This window comes from Brienomyrus brachyistius, chromosome 24 (assembly GCF_023856365.1).
Source record: "Brienomyrus brachyistius isolate T26 chromosome 24, BBRACH_0.4, whole genome shotgun sequence".
NCBI classification, from domain to species: Eukaryota; Metazoa; Chordata; class Actinopteri; order Osteoglossiformes; family Mormyridae; genus Brienomyrus; species Brienomyrus brachyistius.
The window spans coordinates 128,987-144,564 of record NC_064556.1 but is presented as its reverse complement, the minus strand read 5'-3'; the positions used below and the strand labels follow the sequence as shown (position 1 = coordinate 144,564).

At 54.6% G+C, this 15,578-nt stretch overlaps 1 protein-coding gene and 1 long non-coding RNA gene across 2 annotated transcripts in view; both read right to left on the bottom strand.

The window, feature by feature from the left end:
- Positions 1-15,578, bottom strand: part of LOC125720075 (mastermind-like protein 2) — a 63,708-nt gene that overhangs the window by 29,056 nt on the left and 19,074 nt on the right. The gene's annotated exons all lie outside the window — the stretch shown is intronic.
- On the bottom strand, positions 6,280-8,162 carry LOC125720084 (uncharacterized). Its single transcript, XR_007385344.1, has 3 exons — positions 8,138-8,162; positions 6,936-6,987; positions 6,280-6,405 (listed from the first exon to the last, which is right to left on the bottom strand). It is a non-coding gene; the product is annotated as an uncharacterized LOC125720084 (long non-coding RNA).

Sequence of the window (15,578 nt, the reverse complement as noted above, 5' to 3'; positions counted from 1 at the left end):
CCTACGTGAGCGCGGACATTATTTAAACCACCTGTGTTTGAGTCAAGAGCTAAAATACCGCTGGGACAGCTGCAGGATTCCTGTGCCACCCATTTCTCCCTGTTTGCATACTGCAGCCCCCCCCCATCAGGACTTTCCAAGCTACCATGTGAAAATGAGCCATTTTTAGGAACCTGCAGATGAGTGAAACATCACATTAATTATCTGCAGCCCGACAGGAGGCATGGCGGTGACAGCCAATCAGAAGGGACGTTTCATCAGGAAGGCGGAACCATCCTGCAGTTATTCAGTCAATCGCCTGGGGGCACAGATCCTGACACGGAAGGACCCAGAAAATACAGCAGGGACTCCTGACCACCTGACAGCGCCCCTCAGGGACTCCCAGATGGGTCACTCCCCGACTTCTTGGGCTCCAGAGCCAAGCAGCAGGGATGAGAGTATCACTCAGGCTGGGAAGACATCAATTCAGAAAACAAGAAATGCAAAGACCCAATCAGTCTGCCCGCTGCCCCCTCCCAGACCAGAGCCATAGAATCTGCCCTGGAAACCAGAAGAGAAAAGCATACATTCACACAAGAAAACAGGGGGCGCATTTTCTCCTCAGCCGGACGTCTGTGACAAGTGGGATACACCCTTCGGATGGGGTACCCCCCCCATCAGCCACATTCAGCTGCAACATCAAATATCTAATGGTGCATTTGTAAGACAAACTGTGCATTTGTGACAAGGACCAGCAGCTACACACTCTGACAGTACAGAGTATAAATAGATGTGGGTGGTGCATACAGTATACAAATGTAAATGCATAATCTGGTGATGCTACACAGTATTATAGTGGATAAATAAATAGCACCGGTCCAGATAATAACGGTACAGATACCATAGAACAGGAGCTCAAAGTGCAGCCAGGGAGTGAATGAAGCGGCAGACCATGATGCTGCTGTCTATTATGCTCCCCCGTCACTGTGCTCTTTGTCGGCCCAGTGAATGAGGCGATTGTGTAGAGGCCTGCGCTTCCTGGACACTCTGACAGAGGCACCGTGCCACCCGCTCCACCTCCTGGCTCCCACAGAGGAAGTGAGAGAGTCCTCAGCACGTGGTGGAAAAAGAAGCAGCGGCAGCTCCGTGGCTGTTTGAAAGCCCCTCACATCCATGGGGCTGGACGATTCAGGGGGGAACTGTGCTCGAAACTTAGGAGCAGCTTTTCAAGCTTTCTGTGGGAAACCACCTGAGACACATAAAATACCTGCCCATGGAGAGTCATGTGCTGCCAGTGAGAAGTTCCCACGCCATCTAATGCAGGCCTTTCCAGCTATTCCATGGCAGCAGGTCGACTGGGGTGCTGGGGGGTGCAGGAGCTAAAAGTTTTCGAGCCCCAGCAGGGGTGACAATACATCGAACAACAGGCATTGTAAAAAAAAGTGCAAGTTGAAAATATAGTGTTAATTTGAATTTAACTACCCGGCCCCTCCACCAAATCCCCAGTACTGTGCAGCATAGGGACATGTGTGGATTATTATTATATTATCTATCCATCCATCCATCCATCCATCCATCCATTTTCCACACTGCTTATTCTTCTGGGTCACAGGGGGTCCGGAGCTAATCCCGGAAGCTACGGGCACGAGGCAGGGAACAACCCTGGACGGGGGGCCAGCCCATTACGGTATTATTATACTAATGTTGTTTATTTATAACACAATGAGGGTGTACAGTATCGCACTGCAGTGTGTAGAGCTCACTGAGGGTGTACAGCAGGGGTATCAAACTCCAGTCCTGGGGGGTCAGAACCCTGTGTAGCTTAGTTCTTTCCCTGTCCCACTACAAATGATTCAGCTCAAAAGCTGTGTGGTAATTAGCACAAGGAGTTGAATCAGGTGTGTTAAATGAGGGGAAACCCAAAAATGTGCAGGGCTCACTATGGGGACACAGTATCGTACTGTGGCCACTGGCTCAAAACACGGCCCGAGTTCACTGAGGTCCAGTGGGTACGGTGGCGTGAACGGCAGCGTAGGTGTGGGGCTGCTGACCTGACACTTCAAGGGAAAGTAGCGAAGGGCAGAAAGGATTTGGGGGTGTCCCACTATCACCTGGAGAAGGGGATATTTATAGAGTAGGCCAATTTGCACCTTAGTTGATGGAGAGACCTTCTCCGGTGCTGTCGTTTTTGTTTGTGCCGGTAGTTGCGGGTAATTACGGGTGTGGCAGCACAGCATCAAGACGGCCTAACTGCTCTCCAGGGCAGATGGGGACCTGGGCACCATGACAATCACGGACAGGGGGCAGCGTGTGTCAAAGTGGCCAGAGGAGCTCATTTCCTCCAGAGCCGGTGGGTCCTGGCGGCACCTTATGCCACATCCGACTCATCAGGTGACAGTGATGGTGGGAGGGCCCCCTATCCGTTAGCTGTAAGGGACACTTGGGCTTTCCCAAATAAAATCATAAAAGTGGAGGAAGGAGGGGAGGGAGAGAAGGAGGGTGGAAGGGAGGGAAGGAGGAAGGAAGGGAGGGAAGAGAAGAGGGAGGGAGAGAAAAAGGGAGGGAGAGACAGAGGGAGGAAGGGAGGGAAGGAGGAAGGAAGGGAGGGAAGAGAAGAGAGAAAGAGTGAGGAAGGAAGGGAGGGTGGGAGAGGGAGGGAGGTGTGGGGACCATGAGGTGCAGGGAGCCCGGAGGGGCCTGGAGTTTGGGGGCAATCCTGTCTGTACAACAGGCATCCCAGCTGGCAGTTTTCACTCCGATTTCTGCAGCACGACCTTTACATGTCTCACGGGACTGGCCGTCACACCAAAGGGCGCAATCATGGGGCACCAGGCAGCTGCCAATCAGCAAGCAGCGACGGGGGGGGGAAGGGGGACAACATTAAGGGGCTGAAAATGTTCATATGCAAATAGCCCAGACAGACAGACACACACACACACACACACACTCAAACACGCACTCAAGCGCAGACACACACACTCAGATACAAACACATAAACACTGGAAGAGCAGGGAGGAGACTGAACAGAGACAGGCAGGAAGCTGTCAGGGGGCGTGTCACATATTAAGGGACAGGAATACATGCTGCTGCATGACATGTGTGGTACATTCATCTTTTATTCCAGCTAATGGTCACCTGCTTATTTTTCTTTCTGTTGTCTCCTGAGGAGAGAAGACTGACATTTCATATTTGGCTGTGCGGCTCCATTTTAACAGAACAGAAAAAAGAGATACATTTAAAACAAATAAGAGAATCACAGGCCAGGGCCTCATTTTACAAATCTCTCCTTTTAGACAGGATTCAGAGTGAGTCAGGGGGCGTTATGGCAACACAAGGATGTCAGGGAAAGAGTTGTAGAGTCATTTGCCAATGAAACTGGCCAAATGGCTCTTAAAGCGAAAATCTGATCTGAGAAACTTTCTCAACTCGTGAGACAGCAAGTTTGTCTCTTGACTGCAGTGGCATGTAGAAAGGTCAGCTGCAAAGCAAACAGCCATCTGTCAGGAATAATGGACTGCTGTGATTAACGGAACAAACAACGTGGTAAGGACGTGACACAAAACGGAGCGTTGGAAATGCCAAACTGTGGAGGGAGGAATGTGGAACTCTGGAGGGCTCTCCTCCACCCGGGGCGGAAGAGGGGCTGAGAAACATGGTAGAACAATAAAATAAATATGAGGACACGGGTAGACCCTGGGTCTATCTCCAGTAGAGACCGCGCTCAAAGTCCACAGCAAGCCAGCTCTGGAAAACCAACCAGCAGCAAAAATCCACCGTGATCCTGCAGGCTTTACCTCGTAGGTCCATGTCAGAAACACAACAGTGAAGAATGGCTGCTTTCCTTTGGATCTTAGCTCAAAGACATGCAGAGAACAGGGTAAAAGCTGAGGTAGGGCTGAAGGTACAATGATTAAGAGATTACATTCCCTCTATACGACCTCAACTGAATGTACAAGATAGCACAGCAAACTAAAAAGGCATATCTCAGTGATACTCTGAACCAGTGTTAACAGCTAAACACTTGACTGGATGCTACAAACCCAGTCTTCCAAGATGCCACAAAACTGGGTTTTGTTGAGATGCTGAATAGATGGATATCATTCACAACCAGATTAATGCTTTTGGGGGGGGGGGGTTCCTTTTTGGCGCTTGTACATTTTAAAAGAGGAAACGTGAATGCAGTTAATGCTGTTGTTGGATGAGGGATGGGGGGGGGGGGGAGCGATAGCACTCGGAGCTGGGTGCAGATACAACCCCGGGCTTTTCCGGAAGGAGGGGAGACGAGCCACATACATGACCACATCCACCCACAGTTCTTCATAAGAGTCCCAAAAGATCAAAATTAATGGGGGCAGCGTGCGGCTCAGTGGGCTAAGCCTGGGTCCTTGAGCAAGACCCTTAACCCCCTAACTCCCTGGGCGCCACTACGGGTGGCAGCCCTTCGCAGTGAACTTACTCCACAAAGAGCAAGTTGAGGGAGGCGTAAAGATAATTTCCCTACAGGGGATCAATAAAGTATTAATTATTATTATTAACACTGACAAAAAACAGCCCCAGGTGTACAGCTGAAGTGTTGATGGTGGTGGGCGGTGGCAGTGGGTCCTGTTCCTACATGACATGCCAGCCCTCTGAAATCCTCTTTATGAAGGGATGTTGTAGCCGGCCTGCATAGGACAGCGGGCACATGGGCGCAGTGCTGATGCAAATCACAGCCATTTACTGTCTGTTGTTCTTTTTCATCTCTAAGAGCTTAATACTGTAATTCTCAACACTACCTTTCCATCCAGACAAAAACACGAGCTTGGAACATCCCATAATGCCACAGCACACCCCCAGACATCTCCAGCACAGCCACCCCCTCATGTGTTTGGGGAAGTCCCAACACGGTGGGTTGCTCTGGACGGGAGGGTGCTACACTGCCGCACCTCCGGTAAGGAGGTCCGTGCACCTGGGCAGCTTCCAGGCGGCTGCACCACAGTCCAGCCGCCCGTTTGTCACGAGGGGGAGAATGTTCTAGCATGCTAATAACAGCTCTGGCCAGGATGTGCTCAGGGCCAAAGAGCTGTCCCACCTGTATAACTGTCCTATAAATGAAGACACAGACCCCCTTCCAATACGTTTCTGGTTCTTGGAGGGGGGGGGTGTTTTCTTACACAAGTTTTTGGATGGGCTCGAGAGAAAATGGCCCTGTGGTTGGCCCAGATTTTTGCACTCAGTGACATCCCCAGTTTACAGGAAGGAAGGACATGTCACCCCCCCCCCTCGCCGACACAACACACTTTCAAATATTGCTCAGGAGCCTGAGGAGAGCACCTTTCTACTGACACACTCAAACCTACAGGAGCCTGGTGAGAGCGCCTACCTACCGACACACACAAACCTATAGCAGCCTGAGGAGAGCACCTATCTACCGAGACACTCACAGCTCACACCTATAGGAGCCTGAGGAGAGCACCTACCTACCGACACATTCACACCTATAGGAGCCTGAGGAGAGCACCTTTCTACTGACACACCCAAACCTACAGGAGCCTGGTGAGAGCACCTATCTACCGAGACACTCACAGCTCACACCTATAGGAGCCTGAGGAGAGCACCTATCTACCGAGACACTCACAGCTCACACCTATAGGAGCCTCAGGAGAGCACCTATCTACCGAGACACTCACAGCTCACACATATAGGAGCCTGAGGAGAGCACCTTTCTACTGACACACTCAAACCTACAGGAGCCTGGTGAGAGCGCCTACCTACCGACACAATCACACCTATAGGAGCCTGAGGAGAGCACCTATCTACCGAGACACTCACAGCTCACACCTATAGGAGCCTGAGGAGAGCACCTATCTACCGAGACACTCACAGCTCACACCTATAGGAGCCTGAGGAGAGCACCTATCTACCGAGACACTCACAGCTCACACCTATAGGAGCCTGAGGAGAGCACCTTTCTACTGACACACTCAAACCTACAGGAGCCTGGTGAGAGCGCCTACCTACCGACACACACACACCTATAGCAGCCTGAGGAGAGCACCCATCTACCGAGACACTCACAGCTCACACCTATAGGAGCCTGAGGAGAGCACCTACCTACCGACACACACACACCTATAGCAGCCTGAGGAGAGCACCCATCTACCGAGACACTCACAGCTCACACCTATAGGAGCCTGAGGAGAGCACCTATCTACCGAGACACTCACAGCTCACACCTATAGGAGCCTGAGGAGAGCACCTTTCTACTGACACACTCAAACCTACAGGAGCCTGGTGAGAGCGCCTACCTACCGACACACACACACCTATAGCAGCCTGAGGAGAGCACCCATCTACCGAGACACTCACAGCTCACACCTATAGGAGCCTGAGGAGAGCACCTACCTACCGACACACACACACCTATAGCAGCCTGAGGAGAGCACCTACCTACCGACACACACACACCTATAGGAGCCTGAGGAGAGCACCTACCTACCGACACACTCACAGCTCACACCTATAGGAGACTGAGGAGAGCACCTACCTACCGACACACACACACCTATAGCAGCCTGAGGAGAGCACCTATCTACCGAGACACTCACAGCTCACACCTATAGGAGCCTGAGGAGAGCACCTACCTACCGACACATTCACACCTATAGGAGCCTGAGGAGAGCACCTATCTACCGAGACACTCACAGCTCACACCTATAGGAGCCTGAGGAGAGCACCTACCTACCGACACACTCACAGCTCACACCTATAGGAGACTGAGGAGAGCACCTACTTACCGACACATTCACACCTATAGGAGCCTGAGGAGAGCACCTATCTACCGAGACACTCACAGCTCACAGCTATAGGAGCCTGAGGAGAGCGCCTACCTACCGACACACTCACACCTATAGGAGCCTGAGGAGAGCACCTTTCTACTGACACACCCAAACCTACAGGAGCCTGGTGAGAGCACCTATCTACCGAGACACTCACAGCTCACACCTATAGGAGCCTGAGGAGAGCACCTATCTACCGAGACACTCACAGCTCACACCTATAGGAGCCTGAGGAGAGCACCTATCTACCGAGACACTCACAGCTCACACCTATAGGAGCCTGAGGAGAGCACCTACCTACCGACACATTCACACCTATAGGAGCCTGAGGAGAGCACCTACTTACCGACACATTCACACCTATAGGAGCCTGAGGAGAGCACCTATCTACCGAGACACTCACAGCTCACAGCTATAGGAGCCTGAGGAGAGCGCCTACCTACCGACACACTCACACCTATAGGAGCCTGAGGAGAGCACCCATCTACCGACACACTCACAGCTCACACCTATAGGAGCCTGAGGAGAGCACCTATCTACCGACACAATCACACCTATATGAGCCTGGGGAGAGCACCTATCTACCGACACACTCACAGCTCACACCTATAGGAGCCTGAGGAGAGCACCTACCTACCAACACACTCACAGCTCACACCTATAGGAGCCTGAGGAGAGCACCTACCTACCGACACATTCACACCTATAGGAGCCTGAGGAGAGCACCTATCTACCGAGACACTCACAGCTCACAGCTATAGGAGCCTGAGGAGAGCACCTATCTACCGACACAATCACACCTATATGAGCCTGGGGAGAGCACCTATCTACCGACACACTCACAGCTCACACCTATAGGAGCCTGAGGAGAGCACCTACCTACCGACACACTCACACCTATATGAGCCTGGGGAAAGAACCTATCTACCGACACACTCACAGCTCACACCTATAGGAGCCTGAGGACAGCACCTATCTACCGACACACTCACACCTATAGGAGCCTGGGGAGAGCACCTATCTACCGAGACACTCACACCTATAGGAGCCTGAGGAGAGAACCTACCTACAGACACATTCACACCTATAGGAGCCTGAGGAGAGCACCTATCTACCGAGACACTCACACCTATAGGAGGCTGGGGAGAGCACCTACCTACCGACACACTCATACCTCACACCTATAGGAGCCGGAGTAGAGTACCTACCTACCGACACACTCACACCTATAGGAGCCCGAGGAGAGCACCTATCTACCGACACACTCACACCTATAGGAGGCTGGGGAGAGCACCTACCTACCGACACACTCACACCTATAGGAGCCTGAGGAGAGCACCTACCTACCGACACACTCACAGCTCACAGCTATAGGAGCCTGAGGAGAGCACCTACCTTCCGACACACTCACAGCTCACACCTATAGGAGCCTGAGGAGAGCACCTACCTACTGACACACTCACAGCTCACACCTATAGGAGCCGGAGTAGAGCACCTACCTACCGACACACTCACAGCTCACACCTATATGAGCCTGAGGAGAGCACCTACCTACCGACACACTCACACCTACAGGAGCCTGTGGAGAATGCCTGCCTATCGACACACACCTCACACCTACACCCAAATGCTGACTCAGCTGGACATTATCCATCACAAACATGGATATTTACAGACACATACACACACAAGCATGATCACTGCTGAGTTTCCCGATTCCTCCCCCGCAGTAAAATGATCTCTGCCAGAACCTGCTAGGATCAAACACACATTAATTTGCAGCGTACCAGAGAAATCATAAAGGGTTTTTTGTGCCACCTAAAAAAGGGGAGGAGGCAGAGAAGATGACTGAACTAAGCGCCTTTTGTCTGCGTACTCCACTCCCAGCCCCCCATCTCCCACCTGCAGCTCGAAGGCCGCAGCAATCTGCCTGCAGCTGTTGCAGCTATTCTTCTCTCCTCTTTCTCTCTGTGCTGCCCCTGGGCGCAACATTCTCACCGGCTAAGACACAAGGGCAACATCTGATAAATCACAGCAGCTTCCTCAGGGATGCTTGCCTGTGATGGCCAGCGAGAGCTTCTCACATCCCACGACCCCGGACTCATTCTGGTTCATGGACTTCTGCTGCTTCATTTACACAGACAGATCTCTGCAGTTTGGTGACATCTTTCGCCAACAGTGTTCTAGCAGAGCAGGGAGTGGCAGGTGGACAGGACTGGTGACTATAACCGTCCTTTATGAGCCTCAAAATCCCAGCAATTATCTCTAACAAGCAGGCATCGGGAAGTGGCAGTGCTGTGCTGGAATCAAGGTCCGGTTTGGGCTGCTCTGCATGCGGACAAAGTAAACAAACAGCCCTGCAGCACATGTCTGCGCAGACACTAATTATACCTCTGCATCAGATTTGTTTACAGTATTTATTTTTTCAAATTGACAGCAAACCGACTGCGTGTAATCAGAGGCCTATTTTTAAACAGGCCTCTTTCAAATGCAAGCAAGGCGATGTCTTTTGGCAAGGACACGCCGAGGGGCGTGCGATTCCACCATCTGCCAAATGGGCGGAGCCAGACCTCCAATCACCTCTGCAGGCTGCCAGTGCCCGACTGTTCCCCTTCGAGAGCAGAACTGGGACAGGTGACAGAAACGGCCTGTCATTATGGGTCCCTACTCTCTCCAGCCCAGTGCTGTGCCGCTGACAGAGTTGATCTGTGTCCCCGAATCAGCAGGGGCAGCGAGTCATTCTGTGCCAGCTCTAACTTCTTAACTGAAGATCCCACAGGTGGCTTAACTCCACAGGAATGAGCCCAAATCCCAAAGAACCCACAACATCACCACAGCAATCTCCTTCTAACCCACTGGACAGGTAACTTCAAATGTCACCTTACCTATTTGGGCCAGGTCATCACAGCCTGCCCCCGCTCAACTATAACCAGGCTGGCAGCCCTGCTGTCCATGTCACTGTGTGACTCCGACCACTGAGGACCATGGATCCGCCCACTCCTCCATGCCCTAGCCCCCCTCCCCCCCGGTAACACCCATCATGCAGTACAACAGATAACAAAGCATTGCCAGGGTGGGGGAAGATGGGCCGGGGAAAATAAGGATAGAAAAGAGAGGAACAATAAAACCGCAGAGCGGAAATACCAGTAGAGGAAAAATTAGGCAGCCCCATCCCTGCCTTGCCCCATCCGCATCGGAGCTCTGGGTCCTCGGGCCTCCTTACCATAGGTACGGCCGCCCGGAAGCTGCCCGGGTCCTCGGGCCTCCTTACCATAGGTACGGCCGCCCGGAAGCTGCCCGGGTTCTCGGGCCTCCTTACCATAAGTACGGCCGCCCGGAAGCTGCCCGGGTTCTCGGGCCTCCTTACCATAAGTACGGCCGCCCGGAAGCTGCCCGGGTCCTCGGGCCTCCTTACCATAGGTACTGCCGCCCGGAAGCTGCCCGGGTTCTCGGGCCTCCTTACCATAGGTACGGCCGCCCGGAAGCTGCCCGGGTTCTCGGGCCTCCTTACCATAGGTACGGCCGCCCGGAAGCTGCCCGGGTTCTCGGGCCTCCTTACCATAGGTACGGCCGCCCGGAAGCTCCCCGGGTCCTCGGGCCTCCTTACCATAAGTACGGCCGCCCGGAAGCTGCCCGGGTCCTCGGGCCTCCTTACCATAGGTACTGCCGCCCGGAAGCTGCCCGGGTTCTCGGGCCTCCTTACCATAAGTACGGCCGCCCGGAAGCTGCCCGGGTCCTCGGGCCTCCTTACCATAAGTACGGCCGCCCGGAAGCTGCCCGGGTCCTCGGGCCTCCTTACCATAGGTACGGCTGTCCATACACTACCAGGGTCCGCAGACCTCCTTATTGTACATACGACTGCCCGAACCCAGTCAGCATCCGTGGGCCTCCTTACAGTCAGCACAGCTGCCTGAGTCCACGGGCCTGTAGGTATGGCCGCCTGGACACGGGCAAGAAGAGGGACCTCATCTCTGAGCCAAGTAGAGTGTGGCACACAGTGCAATACAGACACACTCTCCTATGCAGGATGAATTTATTAGGGTCTTTGTTCTCTGTCCTCTCCCTCCTGCTCTGTTTTTCTCTATCACCTGCTCTCTCTCTGTCTTTCCCATTCTCTTTCATTATTTCTCTCTCCCTCTCTATCTCTTTTTTCTCTTCCTCTACCTCTCTGGAGACCACTCTGTTACTTTCACTTGACAAACCTTGACTGCAGCAGAGGTAACACAGAAACACACAGACAAACACACACAGAAAAGCATCCGCACACAGCGTGTAACCACTGCGGGATTTGTTTAAGCTCATCTGAAGACTCAAGCAAATGAATCAGTTTTCTGTTATTTGAGCTAATGTCCTTGCAGCTTCAGTGAGCCTCACAAGCGCAAAGGACATAAAGCAGAAAAGCAATGTCAGCTGCCCGTGTGCCCAATGCAGAAACAAATAAAATCAGTAAAATCGGTAAGTCAGCTTCGTAAACTGTTGAAATTATGACATCAAACACCCATTTCCCCGCCAGCCCAGCATGCACAGCTACACACACTCAGCTCTGCCTCTGTGTCAGACCGGCCTCTCCTCCCACCCCCCACCAGCCCAGCATGCACAGCTACACACACTCAGCTCTGCCTCTGTGTCAGACCGGCCTCCCCTCCCACCCCCCCACCAGCCCAGCATGCACAGCTACACACACTCAGCTCTGCCTCTGTGTCAGACCGGCCTCCCCTCCCACCCCCCCACCAGCCCAGCATGCACAGCTACACACACTCAGCTCTGCCTCTGTGTCAGACCGGCCTCCCCTCTCACCCCCCCACCAGCCCAGCATGCACAGCTACACACACTCAGCTCTGCCTCTGTGTCAGACCGGCCTCCCCTCCCACCCCCCCGCCGGCCCAGCATGCACAGCTACACACACTCAGCTCTGCCTCTGTGTCAGACCGGCCTCCCCTCCCACCAGCCCAGCATGCACAGCTACACACACTCAGCTCTGCCTCTGTGTCAGACCGGCCTCCCCTCCCACCCCCCCACCAGCCCAGCATGCACAGCTACACACACTCAGCTCTGCTTCTGTGTCAGACCGGCCTCCCCTCCCACCCCCCCACCGGCCCAGCATGTACAGCTACACACACTCAGCTCTGCCTCTGTGTCAGACCGGCCTCTCCTCCCACCCCCCCGCCGGCCCAGCATGCACAGCTACACACACTCAGCTCTGCCTCTGTGTCAGACCGGCCTCCCCTCTCACCCCTCCCACCAGCCCAGCATGTACAGCTACACACACTCAGCTCTGCCTCTGTGTCAGACCGGCCTCCCCTCCCACCCCCCCACCAGCCCAGCATGCACAGCTACACACACTCAGCTCTGCCTCTGTGTCAGACCGGCCTCTCCTCCCACCAGCCCAGCATGTACAGCTACACACACTCAGCTCTGCCTCTGTGTCAGACCGGCCTCCCCTCCCACCAGCCCAGCATGCACAGCTACACACACTCAGCTCTGCCTCTGTGTCAGACCGGCCTCCCCTCTCACCCCTCCCACCAGCCCAGCATGTACAGCTACACACACTCAGCTCTGCCTCTGTGTCAGACCGGCCTCCCCTCCCACCCCCCCACCAGCCCAGCATGCACAGCTACACACACTCAGCTCTGCCTCTGTGTCAGACCGGCCTCCCCTCCCACCCCCCCACCAGCCCAGCATGCACAGCTACACACACTCAGCTCTGCCTCTGTGTCAGACCGGCCTCCCCTCCCACCCCCCACCAGCCCAGCATGTACAGCTACACACACTCAGCTCTGCCTCTGTGTCAGACCGGCCTCCCCTCCCACCCCCCACCAGCCCAGCATGTACAGCTACACACACTCAGCTCTGCCTCTGTGTCAGACCGGCCTCCCCTCCCACCAGCCCAGCATGTACAGCTACACACACTCAGCTCTGCCTCTGTGTCAGACCGGCCTCCCCTCCCACCAGCCCAGCATGTACAGCTACACACACTCAGCTCTGCCTCTGTGTCAGACCGGCCTCCCCTCCCACCCCCCACCAGCCCAGCATGCACAGCTACACACACTCAGCTCTGCCTCTGTGTCAGACCGGCCTCTCCTCCCACCCCCCACCAGCCCAGCATGCACAGCTACACACACTCAGCTCTGCCTCTGTGTCAGACCGGCCTCCCCTCTCACCCCCCCACCAGCCCAGCATGCACAGCTACACACACTCAGCTCTGCCTCTGTGTCAGACCGGCCTCCCCTCCCACCAGCCCAGCATGCACAGCTACACACACTCAGCTCTGCCTCTGTGTCAGACCGGCCTCTCCTCCCACCCCCCCGCCGGCCCAGCATGCACAGCTACACACACTCAGCTCTGCCTCTGTGTCAGACCGGCCTCCCCTCCCACCCCCCCGCCGGCCCAGCATGCACAGCTACACACACTCAGCTCTGCCTCTGTGTCAGACCGGCCTCCCCTCCCACCAGCCCAGCATGCACAGCTACACACACTCAGCTCTGCCTCTGTGTCAGACCGGCCTCCCCTCCCACCCCCCCACCAGCCCAGCATGTACAGCTACACACACTCAGCTCTGCCTCTGTGTCAGACCGGCCTCCCCTCCCACCAGCCCAGCATGCACAGCTACACACACTCAGCTCTGCCTCTGTGTCAGACCGGCCTCCCCTCCCACCCCCCCACCAGCCCAGCATGCACAGCTACACACACTCAGCTCTGCCTCTGTGTCAGACCGGCCTCCCCTCCCACCAGCCCAGCATGCACAGCTACACACACTCAGCTCTGCCTCTGTGTCAGACCGGCCTCCCCTCCCACCCCCCCACCAGCCCAGCATGTACAGCTACACACACTCAGCTCTGCCTCTGTGTCAGACCGGCCTCCCCCCCGACTCATGGACCTCGTCAGCAGAAATCTCCGCACTTAGTCGATGCATCTCTTTCTCCCAGGCAGCTAACATTTTTTTCTTTTTCTTTTCCTCAAATTTGGAGCCAGGCTCCTGGACTGCTGATCCCAGGAAAGCTGGGGGGGTCTCATTCCAGGGAACATATATCTGCATGACTCCCTAGGGACTGCCACCCATCAAGCTCTTTTCAGTGATGAGGAGCAAAGACTAATGCAGGCTGGGGGGGGGGAGGCAAGGAAAGGGCAAAATGGCAGGATTAAGGGGGGTTTGGAGGAAAAAATACTGTGACAAGACTAAGACTTTACTGAGGGGGGGTGTCCACTGCTACCAAATAAAAAGGGACAAGAAAGTGTCCCTGAGGTAAAAGGAATGAGGAACAAGGTCAAACATTAGCTGAAAGAGAGAGAGAGTCCTACAGTGAGGTGAGGTTTATGAGTGCACAGCCCCACCCCCAGCCAGCTGGGCCTTGTCTGGGGAGGGGCTGCACAGGCAGTGACTCTGGTCCCATGCTTAAATCTCAGGCCATGGCGGCCGGAAATGACCGGCACTGTGGAGGCTCATTACAGTAACGCTAATGTGATGCAGGTGGGCACTTATGGGGGTGGGCCACCAAGGGGACACCCCTGCCCCCAGCATCCACACACACAGCTGGACAGCTGGATATGTGGAAGGTAAAATGGTGAGTTGAGCGAGGCACCTGTCAGGAGGGGGGGCCAGGCCCCCCAGCAAAACCGTAACGCAGACAATGATAGACGTGTCTCTGTTGGTCTGATATTTCGATTAAAGAGCACAATAGACACTGAGGAATGTAGATGTACTGCAGAGAAAGTGACAGGGAGTTTCGGTGCTTTGGCACCCTGTCCTTGTGCTGGACGCCAAAGCACAAAGTTCTGTGCCCACCCTGCCCTGCTCCGAACGACGTGAGAGGTGGACCATGACCACAGGGGGTGCTAATGTTCACCATCACATCAGCAAGTTGCTCTTCTCAGCTAAAAAAACAGGTTGCCAGCATTCAGGTAACCTCTGTCTACAAGGATTGGTGTGAGGGGGAGAGCTTCAGGGGCTGGAGTGGGGGGTAGGGCCTCAAGGGTCAGGGTGCGGAGGTGGGGCTTTGAGGGTCAAGGTGGGGGCGGGGCTCTGAGGCCCAGGAGGGGGTGGGGTTTCAAGAGCCATGCTGCTGGGGGCTCATGTTTTCATGCATTAAACAGGCACTCTGCTGTCTGTCCCCAATTTTCCCTCAAACACAGACACGGACGCACGCGCGCACACACACACACACACACACACACACACACACACACACACACACACACACACACACACACACACACACACACACCGCTCTCCTGGATGCAGCAGCACATTCCATCAAATATTCATGAAGGCCCGCCCCTTGTCAGAGTGTCCATGTTCTAAATGGAGAGTCTGACCTTGCTTTCGTCCAGCAGCCTTTAAGGAATGCGACGTCAAGGCTGGTTGGTTTCTGTCTCTGATTAAACAGCCCCCAGTGCCTGAGGACCCAATAAAGGGGCGGGGGCGGAGGGGGGGCTTCCATCACAGCCCCAGCTTTTTTTTCCACAGGCCTCAAAAGAGCTGCCTGAAAAGAAGCAAAGAAGGACACAGACCTTTCACCGGCCGGCCCCATTGTTCGAGGCGGGGATGAGACAGGGAATGGGGGAGGAGGAGCGGCAGGAGGAGAAAAAAAGTAATTTTCTCACTGTGGATTTTAAGTGACGTTCGACTGTTCGGAATTCCACTCGAAACATAATCCCCCTGCAAATGGGCAAAAGCGAAATCACCTTTCAGCCGAGATCGAAAGGGAACCGACACTGAGGAGAGAGAAAAATAGGAGCCACACAGGAAAGACGCCATAAAGAGACTGATGCTGGCAGGACTT